The 15,923-nt window shown below is 48.6% G+C and overlaps 3 protein-coding genes across 3 annotated transcripts in view; 2 read left to right on the top strand and 1 right to left on the bottom strand.

Moving 5' to 3' along the window:
• Positions 1–15,923, top strand: part of LOC310827680 (uncharacterized protein) — a 919,426-nt gene that overhangs the window by 721,711 nt on the left and 181,792 nt on the right. The window lies entirely within an intron of this gene.
• GIMAP8 (GTPase, IMAP family member 8) overlaps positions 1–15,923 on the bottom strand; it is a 212,140-nt gene that overhangs the window by 169,550 nt on the left and 26,667 nt on the right. The gene's annotated exons all lie outside the window — the stretch shown is intronic.
• The window catches only part of LOC310827821 (erythroblast NAD(P)(+)--arginine ADP-ribosyltransferase-like), an 840,324-nt gene that overhangs the window by 803,871 nt on the left and 20,530 nt on the right, over positions 1–15,923 (top strand). The window lies entirely within an intron of this gene.

The raw sequence follows: 15,923 nt of genomic DNA, 5'->3' as shown, positions 1-15,923 counted from the left end.
GAGATCTGGCCTGGTCAACCTGTGGCCAGACTCTCCGATGCTCTTAAGGGCTCCACTAAGGACCGTCCACTTCTGCCAGTTGGGCTGGACAGACAGCCTGCCACACACACACCATCCTGCGAGAAACCAGAGGGCTTTTACTTCACAGAATTGTAGAACTGGGAGGGGTCCCGAGGGTCATCTAGTCCAACCCATTTCAGTGAAGGAATCTTTTGCTCCTAGGAGCCAACTCCTCGGGGCTGAGCTCCTTTCGGCCACCCCAATAAAATATTTGAGGGGGCTGGCCCCCCCAAAAAAGATTGTTGGGCGTTGTCGTGGTGTGGTAACAACACACACACTGTAACAGGCTGTTTTTGACTATGTAACTTCTATTTCAAATACAATTCAACATATAATATCTCACAAAGTGTAATTAAAGTCCAGTGGATGGTCAGGAGATAAAGTCCATTCAGTTACTAAATTGGCCATCCATTAGACTTTAATTTCTCAGGATATGTTTCATTTGCATGATGTGCTGGTCTATGGAATTACACTTTGTGATATATTATATGTTGTATTGTGTTTGAAATAGAAGTTACATAGTCAAAAACATCCTGTTACGTTGTGTGTGTTGTTACCAAGACTGTACTTACGTAACCTAAGGTTTAGTAGTGTTTTGCATTCAAATGGCGTGTGCATGCCATGCTATGTGATCGATTCTGCATTTTAGTGCTGAATTGGAGCAAATCGGGTTTTCTGTGGGTTGCTGTTTGCTTTGATTAAATCATAGGAAGGGACCGCGAGGGTCATCTTGTCCAACCCCCTGCAATTTAGGAATCTTTCGCCCAAGGAGGGGCTTGAACCCATGACCTTCAGAATCCCATAAATCACAGGTTTTCCTGGGGAAAGTGCCGGGTCAATAAAACAACCACTGCCACCCTTTGGCACAGACCTGGAAAGCCTGAAAGTGAGTCTCGAAAGCATCTAGCAAAGAAGTGTGGGTGAGCCCCCAGACTTGTTCACCAAAGATTAGCTCTGATGAAATCTGAACACTTCCGTGTTACACCCGACTCTTCATCAGGAAGGCTGGAACGACACAGAATTCTCAGCTACAGAGAAAAGACAAACTCTCCAAATTCCAGTTTGGCACTAAGAATGTAAGAAGAGTGCTGTGGCTGGATGAGGCCAATGACTCACCCAGTCCCGCACTCTGATCTCACAGTGGCCAACCAGGTGCCCCCAGGGATGCATTTAGGCTGGTTCAGGCTGCTTCCCTGCACTGAGAACCAAGCCAAGGAGGTGCAAAATTGAGAAGATCCATTTGCCAATTTTTTAGAGCAGGATGTGAGAACAGGATGCTGGACTCGAAGGCCCACTGGCCTGATTCAGCAAGCTCTTCTATGATCTTACCACACACACAAATTATTAATTCCTTGAAGCGGGTTGGAGAGGAAATGAAGAGAGTGGAAGGAGGAGGTTGGGGAAAGAGAGGTTGGGGGCTCCAATGAGCGCACTTGCGCGCACACACACACAGAGGGAGATCTGATGTCACAAGAGACTGCTGGTCAGTAATCACACAGTTCAAAATTGGAGTTAACTCTTTATTAGCAAAAACACAATCTCCAGGGACTTGGTTGAGTGTCAGGCCTAATGAGCAGAGCAGTTGTTGTTGTTGTTGTTGTTTATTGAATTTATATCTTGCTCATACCCAGAGGTCTCAGGGCAGTTCACAGAAAAGTTCATTCCCAGTGGTCTTACTCTATGAAGATCAGTTGCTGAGACTGAAAGTCCCCCACGGCTGTCTAAGTCCCCTCCTCTCCAGGGCTTTCTCCAAGCAGTCAGAGACTACATCTGTGTGCAGCAAACCTCCCCTCCACCCTTTTCACGCCTCATCTGGTTCTGGGAGACAGGGGGGAAGGGAAGTTTGTTGCAGCAGGAGGGATAGACAGCCATGACTCTACACCAACCTGACTCATCTCTGCCTCTTGGCCTCTCTTTTCCCACCCTCCTGCTTCTGCTTCTGCTTCTGCTTCTAATTCTGGACTGCTCTCTGACACAGACTCTCCCTGCTCACTAAGCCCTGTTGCCTCATCAGCTTCCGACACCTCCTCCTCCTGGTCTACTCTCTCGGACCACTCATTCTCATCCCACCACCAGTCCCCGGGCTCTGAGCCTTCTTCCCTTGAGGGTTCCCCAGCCGGTTCCTCACACCATTCCTCTGCATCCAAGCAGCCCATAATATGATGGGTGGGGAGAAATGGCCCTCAGCTCATCCTGAGCCATGACTGGCTGAGCAAACTTGGGAAGTTGCTGTGAAGAGTTGGGAGGGTGAAAAATTGTTGAGGAAGGCGGGCAGTTTCGTAAAGTGATATTGTCAGGGGCCCAGTTATATGAGGCTGTGGTGAAGACAAAGATTAGAAGAGGAGGAGTCTAGTCTAAACAGCAGAAGACACATCCAAGGGAAAGGGAAGGAGGGAGGGAGGTCTCAAGGACAGAGCAGAAGCACAGCAGGAAGAGATGTCCACCGACCCATTGGAAAAAAGGGGATCTCCTCTGCCTGGCGGCTGTTTGGCTGCTGGAGGAGTCCTTCCAGTTCTGACCCACAAATGTTTAGGGGAACTCTCACACCCTGAGATCCCAGCAACCTCGTGCTGATGGACCTCAGCAGGGCTTGTTCAGAAAAGGACCAGTTGCCAAAAACCACAGGAAAAGAGAGGGCACTTGTGCTCATGTCCTGCGTTGCAAAGGGTTGAGACGACTCTCAAGATTGCTTCCAACTCTACTATCCCAGGCGAACATATGGCAGCCCCTTCACCTTAACTCCCAAAAAAGATTGCGAGAGCTGTTTGTTCCCAGCGCAAGGCTAAAATTAGCCGGTGGCAGCAGAAAAGTCATCTGTCACCTGGGCCGCAGACACAGAAGAGGCTTCTCCGCTTGGCAACTCCTGTTCAAGGTGAGGGTGCCGATGAGCAAGACCCAGTGCTCTGTGCGCATGCGCACACAGTTTTACCTTTAAGGTCCTTGCCTCAGCTGCAACTTGGCCCTGAGAGTGAGGGAGAAGAAGGTTAGGCCAAGAAGTATTTGCCAGCATACGCAGGCTCTCTCGTGCGAGGTCAGCACAAAGCCAGGCTTGTCCATTGCCACTTCTTACATGTTCGCCTGCCTCTTTCTGGGTGCAGCTGTTGAAACCTGCCTGCAAGTTTGGCAGCTGTTTCATGAGAGACACTTTGAATAAAAAGCTCTTTACTGGAGGGAATTATTTTTGTTTGTTATTATGCTGTGCTCACAGACATCCAACTCTCTCAGGAGACAATGGAGGTGTGTGCCTTTGGGGGTGAAGTCAAACTGTTGGAAGGTCCCAGCACCTTCTGTGGCTGCAGAGACCAATGTGGGAGAGACATGTTTTGTTGCAGCCGGGGCAGTTGAAGGCATCCCGTTGTGCTGCTGCAGATGCACCAGGGCACTTCTTCTCCCAGCGGTCACTCCTCCTCTGGTCACTGCTGTGGGCAGATGACTTGACTGTTTCGTGTTTTTATATTGTCAACTGCCCTGCGATCTTTGGATGAAGGGCAGTCTAGAAATGTAATGAATGAGTAGAATAAAATGATGACAAACTGGAATGTGTCCAGAGGAGGGCAACCAAAATGGTCAAAGGCCTGGAAATGATGCCTTATGAGGAACGGCTAAGGGAGCTGGGCATGTTTAGCCTGGAGAAGAGGAGGTTAAGGGGTGATATGATAGCCATGTTCAAATATATAAAAGGATGTCACATAGAGGAGGGAGAAAGGTTGTTTTCTGCTGCTCCAGAGAAGCGGACACGGAGCAATGGATCCAAACTACAAGAAAGAAGATTCCACCTAAACATTAGGAAGAACTTCCTGACAGTAAGAGCTGTTTGACAGTGGAATTTGCTGCCAAGGAGTGTGGTGGAGTCTCCTTCTTTAGAGGTCTTTAAGCAGAGGCTGGACAACCATATGTCAGGAGTGCTCTGATGGTGTTTCCTGCTTGGCAGGGGGTTGGACTCGATGGCCCTTGTGGTCTCTTCCAACTCTTCTAGGATTCTATGAAGAAATCCCTCTTGCTAGCTATGCGCTGTCCAAGTGCTGAAAAGCAGCCACGGCAGCTAAGCTCCCCCCTCAGTGTGCTCCCCAGCCCCACAATATGACAGCGGCCTAAGAGTCTGTTCACAAGGGAAGTGGACTTGAACTGCAACCAAATCCTGCTGCAGCCATTGTTGGTTTCCAGCTGTGGTGAAGATGTGCTCATGCACCCCACACCCCACACCAACAAGGCCAGGCTCCAGCACAGACTCCATTCCTTGATCACTGGTTATGGAGGCACCTGATGCTCACAGCCCAGTGGGGCTCATGATCTCAGCCCTCCGTAGTGTTGTGAATGACTTAGGTTAAAAAGGGATGGTACTTCTTGGCGAGAGGAGCAGAAATATGAGCTTCTTGTTTTAAAAATATGGCAGGGAAACGTCTGGAGGACTTCAGGCAGGTAACAGAACGTGTCTTGTTTCCTCCACACCAGCCTTCCTCAAACTCGGGCCCTCCAGATGTTTTGAGACTACAGTTCCCATCATCCCTGATCACTGGTCCTGCAAGCTAGGGATCATGGGAGTTGTAGGCCAAAAACATCTGGAGGGCCGAGTTTGAGGAAGCCTGCTCCACATCAAGGAATCGCAAAATTATGGAGTTGGAAGGGACCCCAGGGATGCAGGAATCTCAGCTAAAGCATCCCAGACAATTGGCCATCCAACCTCTGCTTTAAGATCTCCTAGGAAGGAGAGTCCACCTAAGGTCATAGATGCTGCAGATTTAGAGACCTCCTCAGCAGCAACAGCTGTGCAAATGGCAAATAGGAAGCAGATGTTCTTTTTGACCCATGGAATGGGCGCTCCTTTAGCCTCTCTCTTTGTGGGACAAAGAAATGCCCCCCTCAATTAAGAAAGACAAACACATTTGTTAACAGGTCCAAATGCATTGCAGCTGCCGCCCGCTTTTAGGTACCTTTCAGAAAGCCCATCTTTTGGGGGAGTTTAATTGTTCATTGCCTTTAAACTGTGTCTGATGCAAAATTTATCAGCCTGGTTTAAATATAGACACATGGCACATCCGCTGTGAAAGCTCATAGCGATTCAAAATCACTGCATGTTTCCACGTCACTTCAAGCAGCCGAGGGGAGAAGGGCTTCTGAAAGCCTTGTTGACACAAGGAGTTATTCAGGAACACACACACACCCCAGATCTGACACACACACAAAGCAGCCGGTCTTGGATTTATCAAGTGGTAGATCAAAGGCAAAATAAAAGCAGACAAAGGTTTTGAGTCTCACTACCTCCCCACACCACCTAGCATATTGGGATTTAAACATTTTTATCCTAGCAGGGGGAAAGTGGCTAATAAAAAAAAAACCGTAAAATGGGGGGAAAGATGTTTAAACATCCATTTTCTTGAAGGTGGTTCCTGAACTTCAAGAACTTTAGGGACCAAATAGTTATCTAAGCTGCTTATTTGGGAGCTGTGTGTGTGTGTGTTTATTTACACATGCACACGCAATAAGATAAAAGAAACTAATCTAGACAAAAGTAAAAACAGAGAAAGAGAAAGGAGGAAGAATGCAAAGGCCTCTCTCACACAGAAAGGAGCGGTACCCTCCCAGTTTTCGCCTCTGTGTTCTTCTCCCCGTCTCCCACCCTGGGAGATTTTCCTTTCTCTGCCTCTCACTCAGGGTCCTTCCACCCACCACCTTAATCCCAATAAAGTCCCAGCGCAGAGGACACCAAGGGAAACCAAAGAGAAAGAAAGAATAAAGAAGAGAATAGGAATAGAGGAGAGAACAAGAGATCAAAAGGACTTCTGAGTTTCCATCTGTCAGTTACATACAATTTCCCCCAAAAAAATATTCACTCTCAGATGACATCCAGCTGTTCTGTCTTCTGCTAAGCAATACTTTCAGGCCCAAATACTTCAAATTCACTCATTTCCTTTCTTCTCCTAGTCTCCCACCCTGGGAGATCTTCCCTTCCCAGTCTCTCACTCAGAGTCCTTCCACCAACCATCTGACACCTTCTATATATATTTTTACAAACATTTTTGGTGAATCTTTCCCATCCCACTGCCCCAACCCCAACCCCTGGGTAACCGACGGCTTCCTGGAAAACTTTAAGAGCCTAAGACAAGACAAGCTGCTGGATCAGGCCCAAGGGGTTCCAATCCAGTCCAGGATCCTGCTCTCACAGGGGCCAACCAGGAAGCCCACAAACAGCAGCTGAGTGCAAAACAGCAACTCTCCACAGAGTAGCATGTCCAGCAATGTCCCTCCTCTCCCGTTGTTGTCTGGGGGGAGGGGCATCCTGGCTCTACCCTCAACTTTACATTGCATCTGGATTGGACAGAGTTTTGGGGGGACAGGGGGTGGCAGATGTGGAGGACTCTCTAGTCCTGAATCCCCAGATGCGCAAACTGGGAGTCATTCTGGACTCCCAGCTGTCCATGGAGGCGCAGGTCAGTTCTGTGTCCAGGGCAGCTGTCTTCCAGCTCCATCTGCTATGCAGGATGAGACCCTACCTGCCCGCAAACTGTCTTGCCAGAGTGGGGCATGCTCTGGTTATCTCCTGCTTGGACTACTGCAATGTACTCTACGTGGGGCTGCCTTTGAAGGTGACCCGGAAACTACAACTAATCCAGAAGGCAACTGCTAGACTGGTGACTGGGAGTGGCTGCCGGGACCATATAACACCGGTCCTGAAAGACCAGCATTGGCTCCTAGTACGTTTCCGAGCACAATTGAAAGGGTTGGTGCTGACCTTTAAAGCAGTGAATGGCCTCGACCCTGTATACCTGAAGGAGCATCTCCACCCCCATCGTTCTGCCCGGACACTGAGGTCCAGCTCCAAGGGCCTTCTGGCGGTTCCCTCCCTGCAAAAAGTAAGGTTACAGGGAACCAGGCAGAAGGCCTTCTCTGTAGTGGCGTCCACCATGTGGAACACCCTCAAGATGTCAAGGAAATAATCAACTATCTGACTTTTAGAAGATACTGAAGGCAGCCCTGTTTAGGGAAGTTTTTAATGTTTGATCTTTTATCATGTTTTTGATTTTCTGTTTGGAGCTGCCCAGAGTGGCTGGGGAAACCCAGCCAGATGGGCAGAGTATAAATAATAAATAAATAAAGTAGTAGTAGTAGTAGTAGTAGTAGTAGTATTTTACAGTGCTTTGCCTGGCTAGGATCTGCTGCTGACACCTTAATCCTTGCAGCCATGACTGCTGAGAAAGGACTCTGAATGTGTTGTTGTTGTTGTTTATACCCTGCCTTTTTCCCTGACAGGGGCTAAAGGCTGCTTACATTAAATATTTTATTTTTCCATTTTACAGCATTCAACAATGAATAAAAATCTACACAAATCAAATAATGTTTTCTGTGACTTCCCCCCCCCTTCTGCGGTTTCTTATTTTTCTATTATTTTATCACTGCATATCCAAATTTATAATTCCTTTAAATTTCTTACTGCTTGTGTTTATATCAATCCTGCTAATGTATTTAATAGTTTACAATTTCTTTTTCATGTATTCAATAAATTTCCCCCATTCTGTTACAAAAAAATCATCATCTTGATCTCTTAATCTTCCAGTAAGTTTTGCCATCTCTGCGTATTCCATCAGTTTTAATTGTCAATTGCCTTTTAATTGCCAGCTGTCTCTTTCTGGAGCCAGTTCCTCTTTCCAGTTTTGGGCAGATATCATTTGGCCAGCCGTGGTAGCATACAGCAATAGTCCCCCCCCCCGCCCCCGCCCCAGAAAGACCAAAGATCAAGGCAGCTCACAGGTAAAAATAAGAACAGCAAAAACCTAGGAAGAAAAAAGTCATAGTAGCATCACAGAATGATAGAACTGTGGAGTTGAAAGGAGACCCCAAGTGTCGTCTCTGCTAAAGCATCCATGGTAGATGACCATCCAACCGCTGGTTAAAAACCTCCAAGGAAGGAGAGTCCACCACCTCTCATGAGAGCCCCTTCCACTGTCAAACAGCTCTCACTGTCAGAAAGTTCTTCCTGATGTTTAGTCAAAATCTCCTTTCTTTTAACTTGAAGCCGTTGGTTTGCCTCCTACCCTGCAGAGCAGGAGATAACAAGCTTGCTCCCTCTTCCATGTGACAGCCCTTGAGGTCTTTGAAGATGGCTCTCCTATCTCAGTCTCCTCTTTTCCAGGCTAAACATACCCAGCTCCTTCGACCGTTCCTCATCAGGCATTGTAGCACCTGGCACATTTATTGTGGCAGGGGGAAAAGCATGTGTGGGCCACAGCCCAATTCCATCAGATGCATGAAAGTTTGATAATATGCTACAGTTTCCTTTCCACCTCTGCCCATGGATATATTTCTAGGAAACATCCCAAATTACATCACATATCTGAGCAAAGCAAGCTCCAGTTTCCAAAAGCTGTGCAATTTCAGCCACTGGCTGCTTGACAACGCAAGACAGACAATTCTTTGCTCCTCCAGGTGTGGAGGGACTGCAATTCCCATCATCCCTGGACATCAGGCAGTGGAGGTAGAAGTCTAATGAGACTTGGAGGGCTTGCAGAATAGCCATTTAATACAGAGGAAAGAAAGAAGGAAACAGTGAAGAGTGTCAAGGATCTTTCAGCTAAGGATCCCGCTGCCATGGATACGGTGATCTGCTTATAGCTCCAGGGCAGGATTCTGCTCAGCCCCCAGGCTGGAGGAAGCCCGGTTTACACCAGAGGAAAGAGGAGCTAGTTCTTCAGCGTCAGCCTACAGGTGCAGCAGGAGGTGCAGCCTGGTGTTTAAAAACCACTTATAAATTTATTAAACGGTTTGCAAATCCTTGTCTGGGCGGAGAGGGGTCTGTTGCTCCAAGTTAATTAACCTGGATTAAATGCCACTCACTGGGACAGAGGCGCTGTTATTAGCTGGTGGGATTTGTGATTGTTATTGTCATTGAGTCATTAGTTGCTTTCTATACAATTCTCTCAAGGCAATATACAATACGAACAAAACAAAAAACACCACAGTTAAACAGCAACAGCCTGCAGAAACATTGAAAACTAAAGCCACACAAAATAAACCTTTTCATCACCAAGCCAGAAATGTGAGAACATCTGCTAAATCTGAGCTCCAATGCTCAGACTCCGTCTTAAGCTAGACTTAAGCATGCCTTTCTGGCCAAACTGCGGGAGGCAGTGGAAGACAGGAGTGCCTGGCATCCTCTGGTCCAGGGGGTCACGAAGAGTTGGACATGACTAAACAACAACAACAAAAGCATGTCTTCATATCTGAATTACCATTTTAAGCCTGCCTGAACAAATTTGCTGTATCAGTTACTCTTCATCAAGTATTTTGAGTGAGTATATGCTATTTTCACCTTTTACAAGACTATACTGTATTGTGTGTGATTGTTGTTTTAAGGGGGAAATACCAGGAGAATCCTGTCTGCCTTAAAGCATCTTGGATTAGTTAAACTAAAAGGCTCTGTTTAGTCGTTTAGTCGTGTCCGACTCTTTGTGACCCCCTGGACCAGAGCACGCCAGGCACTTCTGTCTTCCATTGCCTCCCGCAGTTTGGTCAGACTCATGTTTGCAGCTTCGAAGACACTATCCAACCATCTCGTCCTCTGTCGTCCCCTTCTCCTTGTGCCCTCCATCTTTCCCAACATCAGGGTCTTTTCCAGGGAGTCTTCTCTTCTCATGAGGTGGCCCAAGTCTTGGAGCCTCAGCTGTCCTTCCAGTGAGCACTCAGGGCTGATTTCCTTAAAAGGCTAGAACCAGCCTATTTAAGCTTCTCTTAAATAGGGATGACACCCTGCTGAACTCACAAATATGAGGAAAGAAGAATAATATCTGTTAAATACAGCCTCTCCTAGCATCTATTCACATCCCAACAGGATTCGGGAGCTGTTTTACCAACACAGCAGCAGTCTGACACCACACACACACACACACAAACACCCATCAGGAAGAAAACACTGCAAAAATAAAAATGAAAGTGAAAGGGGCCCTTGGTTTATGTTTTGAGAGGACCTTTGACACCCCTCAGCATTTTCTCTGGAACATGATAATGTAGCTGGGGAGCTGGGGGCTGGGAGCAGGCCAGGTGTGGGAGGGCCCCGATCCCTAATCACAGCTCCTGAGTCCTGACATTCCTTTTTCCACCTCTTGCAAGGGAATCCCTAGGCAGCCGGGGAGAGAGCCTTCCTGGTACACAGAGATATTTTCAGAAAGTCTGTTGGGTGTGAAATTAATGTTGTAGAAAAAGCAGCACTTGAAGCAGTTTTGCTCTCCGCTCCCTCCCTTTCGCGCCAGGACTCTGGGCTCCTCCAGCCACTCGCACATCTCTCCAGCTTGCAGGGACTGAGCCGGTCTCTGGCTCCTCTGGTGCGCAGCTCTGTGCTGAGGATAATGTGTGACGAGCATAAATAATCCACGTCTACAGCACTAATAAATAAGTCAGTGCCCAGAGGAATCATAATACCTGCCTGGTGTCTCTCGAACACCTGGCAGCACCTGGGGGGGAAAGGTGGCAAAGCCAGCAGAACTGCCCAGTGCACCAGCCTCTCAGCCATGCAGCCACCAGCCACAAACTCCCCCTCTTCTCATGGGACTCCTGCTCCTTTCTCATGGACGAGAGGAGTTAAACCCATGCGCCTCTTCCTCCTGGGCCTGGGATGCCCCCATCCCCACATGGCTTCACGGCTCCTGAGCAACGTGATGACACCAGGATCCCCGGAGAGGAGAGGAGAGGAGAAGGTGAGAGCAGGCAGTAATCCCTCGCCTCCCCCCGCCCCCACCCACTGGCTATTCTCCAAGGCTAAAAATACCCAGGCTCAGACTGCTTAGGTGGGTGCTGCTTGCAGGCTCCAGTGAGCCAGAGGCAAAGAAGGCTGGGCTGGGGAATCATGGAACTGTCAAGCTGGAAGGGACCTCGAGGGCCATCTAGCCCAACCCCCAGCAATGCAGGAATCTCAATAAAGAGGCCATGGCAGGTGGCCGTCCATGACAGCCAAGTGAGTTGAGGGGTGTGTGTTTGTGTTCCTGTGTTCCGTGAAGTGGGACTATTGTCCTTTGTTCTTTTCCTCTTTGCTGTCTGATGCTGGAGAGAGAGGGAGCCATGTTGCAGTGCTCCGTGTGTGTTTATATGTAGATAAAGTAGATTAGCCAAAATGCTGAGTTGCTGAGCTCTGTTACACGAACTACGCAAACTCTGTGGATCCCTAAGTGTGCTGGTGTTGGTTGGCATCGATCACTGTGATGTTCAGGCTGAAGAAAGCTTTAGAAGCTCCCGAACGAAAGACCAGGAGGGGGAGAACATGCCAGTCGGGCATGTGTCTCTGCCAGGATCCTACTTGAGTGTAGGCTGAACTCCTTAAAGTCCCTGCACTTTCAGGACTTGGACAGCACCCCCAGGTGATTTTTTCAGCTCTGCCCTTCAGTCTCCACAGCCTCTCCTGTGGCTCCATTTGGGCTGGTCAGCCCCATGCCCAAGAGGGGACCTCTCCCTCGACTGGGAGTGGCATTTCATGGAGTCATAGAATTGCAGAGTTGGAAAAGACACCCAAAGGTCATCTAGCCCAACCCCCTGCAATGCTGGAATCTCACCCCAAGCATCCCTGACCTATGACTATCCAACCCCTGCTTAAAAACCTCCAAGGAAGGAGAGTCCACAACCTCCCAAGGGAGTCTGTTCCACTGTCTAACAGCTCTTACTCTCAGAAAGCTCTTCCCAGTGTTTAGTTGGAGTCTCCTTTCTTGTAACTTGAAGCCACTGGTTCAAGTCCTACCATCCAGAGTAGGAGAAAACAAGCTTGCTCCCTCTTCCATATGAAAGCCCTTCAGATATCTCCTCTCAGTCTCCTCTTTTCCTTTCTAAACATACCCAGCTCCTTCAACCGTTCCTCATCAGGCTTAGCTTCCAAACCCTTCATCATCCTTGTTGCCCTCCTCTGCACACCTTCCAGCTTGTCAACATCCTTCTTCAATTGTGAGCCCAGAACTGGACCCAGGAGTGGTGTGAGCAAGGCAGAAGAGAGTGGGACTATGACTTCCCTTGACCTGGACACTAGACTTTTGTCTGTGCAGCATGAGAGTAACCTTCCAGAACACACAGGGTGGCTGAGAGTCCTCGGGTCCTGCTCTGCCTGGGCTCACTGCACCTCAAGCCACTCTCAGAGTGCCTGAACGGATGCAAAGGACTTTCATCATCTTCTGTGCCTGGGGCAGGCGAGCCCAGTTACGTAATGCGGAGGAGCTGCGTGATGGATGGGCCTGGAGGCTGAGCCCTCCTTTTGGCTTCCTCCTGGGGCGACTCCTCTGAACCTTTTCTACATTTTGAGGCCCCAGACCATCCCCTCCTTCCCCCCCTCTCCCCTCCAACTCTCTCCCTTCCTGTCAATTTATCCGGCTCTGCAAACAGCAGAGGCAGGAACAGCAGTGAAGTTACCGAGCAGTTGTGGGAGCCCAAAGGCGGAGTGGTTGCCATGGTGATGAGTAGCCCCTCTACAGAGAGAGAGAGAGAGAGAGAGAGAGAGAGAGAGAGAGAGAAGGAGGAGGAGGAGGAGGAGGAGGAGGAGGAGGAGAGGAGCTGGGAAGAGAAAATGCTTCTGGTGGTTGGTTTTGCCTGTGAGCATAGAATCATAGAATCAAAGAATTGTAGAGTTGGAAGGGGGCATCAAGGGGCATCTAGTCCAACCCCCTGCCATGCAAGAATATGCAGTGGTCCCTTAAGGGGATCGAACCTGCGACCCTGGCATTATCAGCACCACGCTTTAACCAACCGAGTTATCCAGTGTTGGATACAACCTACACGGCACCTAACTAAAAAATAAAATCGTCAAGAATGTCATGACATGGTAGGTGGTGTGGTCACGAACTAGTGGTACTACAAATTTACTGGGTGGCTGAGTAGGCTTTTTGCACCCTCCATCCCTGATCACCCCCAACACCAAAAAGCATTTCCAGCAGCTGGTTGTGGACAACAGACAGGCAGTATAGAAGCTCATGGAAGGAAGAAGGTGGTCCACTGAGGTGGGATGCTATGGAGCACCTGGAGGCAAGCAGAGGAGGAGGAGGAGGAGGAGGAGGGTGATCAGCCTCCTCCATCTTTGCTTTCCACCCTGTCCTCTCCTCCCTTGGCTTTCCATATTAAAAGAATTAATTCAGTGGGAGATGGCAGAGCAGGAAGCCAGCCAGACCCAGGAAGACCCTGCTGTGAGACATTGCACAATGGGCTGCAGTTATCGACAGAAGCAGGTTTGTCTTCTCCTGCTCTGGAGGGTAGGACCCAAACTAATGGCTTCGAGCTACAAGAAAGGAGATTCCCACTAAACATCAGGAAGAACTTTCTGACACAAAGAGTTGCTCCACAGCGGAAGGGATTCCCTCAGGAGGTGATGGACTCTCCTTCTTTGGAGATTTTGAAGCAGAGGTTGGACGGCCACCTGCCATGGTTGCTTTAGTTGAGATTCCTGCATTGCAGGGGGCTGGACTAGATGACCCTCGGGGTCCCCTCCAACTCTACAACTCTACAACTCTATGATTCCATCAGCAGAACCACACACACACCATCTCTTAAGGCGGAGTTTGGCAAATAACAGGAGAGTTGCTCCTTCAAGTGCCTGGTCCTCAAGCTGCATGCGAAGTCCCTGAAACTGGACCCAAGATAGCAAATTGGCAGCCAATGCAGTTCTTGGAAAAGGGGGCGCAACATGGTCCCACCCGACTCCACCACCTGAGATCTGGGTGGCTGCACTTGGCACCAGCTGGGCTATCTTCAAGGGCAGTCTCACATACAGCACATTGCAGTAGCCTACGCAGGAGTTTCCAGGAGCACGTGCCACTGCTGCAATGCTATCGCAGTCCAGGAAAGGCTGGTGAACAGGCCATGGCTGGAGGTAGGTGCTCCTCATACACTGCTGCACACCACCCCAATCTCTGAGCAGTTTTGAGGGATCCAGGGTCCGTGTTTCCTTTGGGCAAGAGCAAAGACTGTGCTGTCTCTGCGATATGTGGTTTATGTATTGCTTCGCCCTCTAAGGTGTACTCTTTCGTTGTCTCCTGAGACAGACGGAGGCCGACAACAATTTTGCTGCACGTTTTGTGATGTTAAATCTCTGCAGGGGCTTTCTTGTCGAAGAGCAGTTGCCCCAAACCTGCAACTAGGTGTCTAGAGGTTTCTCCTTTTATACTTTAACAAAAAAAATACCGAAGAACAACAGGTTGCAGGACTGAAAGTGCAGAGGAGGGAAGCATCCCTGTGGCTTTCATTAAGCGGAAACCATTTGATCTGGAATGGATGGAGGAGGAGAAGAGCAGAGCCCCCAGCAGAGCAGCTTCCCTGAGTCACTGCGTCCAAAGACTCGTGGATAATAGTTCTGGGGAGGCATTTCTGGGTCAGGCCAAGCCAGCCTCTCACAGCAACGTGGATCTTCCTGCACAGCCAAGGCCCCTCTTCCCTCTCCTTGCCATTCAGCTGCTCTTTAGTAAATTGTGGCTCTCCTGTCCTTATGCAGATGTGGACAGACACCTGCCATCCCATCTTGATATAACAGCAATGATGATGATGATGATGATGATGATGATAATACTCAGAAGGAACCATGCCAGGTGGACAAGGAATGTCCTCTGGGCAGTCCTGCATTGTTTGTTTGACTAAAAAGTACCCTACAGAGCAAGGTCCCAGCTGGATCTGATGGTATTAATCATCAGGTTTTTCCAAAAAGGATGCAGCACAACCTGGACATCTGTTCCTCCTCTGTTAAGTGTAATGGTTTAATTCACACAGAAAGGAAAAGTGTGCATGTATTAATGGAGGTTTAAAATGGAAAAATGTTAAACGTGTATTGCTGAAGGGTTGCTAACACTGGGGTTTTTCACAAGAATTTTTCTAAAGGACTCTAAGCTGTCACTAGTTTATGATTACCTGTTGATTGTTTCTCTCCTATGTACTGAGAGTGAACCTTTGATCATGTGATGAAGGTCTTGAGTTGCAAATTCACCACCTTGGAAGGGTGGTGGCCGCGAGTCTTTCTCTGAACGCAAAGAGAGACCTCTGCTTTTAGGTCTGATTGGATTATATTGTATTTTGTAAGATGCTGAGCCTGTGCTGGACAGCACAAGATACTGTATGGGTATTTTTGATACTTGAATTCTGTTTGGAGGAAAGTTCAGCCAGTAAAAGTTTAAATAATATTTTCATAGGTCTTCATTTCCAAAGGAAATGTGCCCAGTTGCTTCAGACCGTGCTATATTTAATACCTGCAACATCCTCTCTCCCCAGACCCAGAACAAGGTGCTGGTTTCGTGATCAGAAAAACAAACTCCACATTCTCAGCTTAGGAAAAAGTTGAGGCTCCATTAGCCTGACCGGGAGAGCTGTTCTGCAAGACACACACACACACACACACAGAGAGAGAGAGAGAGAGAGAGAGAGAGAGAGAGAGCTTCTTTGCTCCTCTTTATCCCCCGCAGAGCAGGACTGAGCAAACATTTGTGGCATAGAACAAGGCATCTCCTGGGCCTTCGTAACACACTCCACTCTTGCCGTATTAAACTTTTAGGAAGCAGAGATTGTACCAGCCTGCCGCAGGCCTCCCTTGGCCAGATCTCACTGAGGATAACGGCTTCTGGCAACTGCTTTCTCTTGGCTGTCTCTTCAATATTATGGCCTGGCTCTCACGTTACATCCCCCATATGAATCCGCCCTCGGTTTCTGAGTAGCGAGATATTAAAGGGCAGCCCCCGGGGAAGACAGGAGCTGACAGTGGGTTGCTTGTGGAGGGAGCTCTGAGCTGACTTGGTTGCTGTGTGTAGCGGATCAGATTTAAGAGAAGCTGATGCTGGCCGGGTCAAGTGCAGCTGACAGCTTACATGGCAAAGATAGGGCCCAGACTACCTAAAAGTAGGAGGCATTTTCTGACATGGTGGGATCTG

Source organism: Podarcis gaigeae (assembly GCF_964106915.1).
Source record: "Podarcis gaigeae genome assembly, chromosome: 12".
Taxonomy (NCBI): Eukaryota; Metazoa; Chordata; class Lepidosauria; order Squamata; family Lacertidae; genus Podarcis; species Podarcis gaigeae.
Note: the sequence above shows the minus strand (reverse complement) of the source record. Positions and strands in the feature narration are given on the sequence as shown.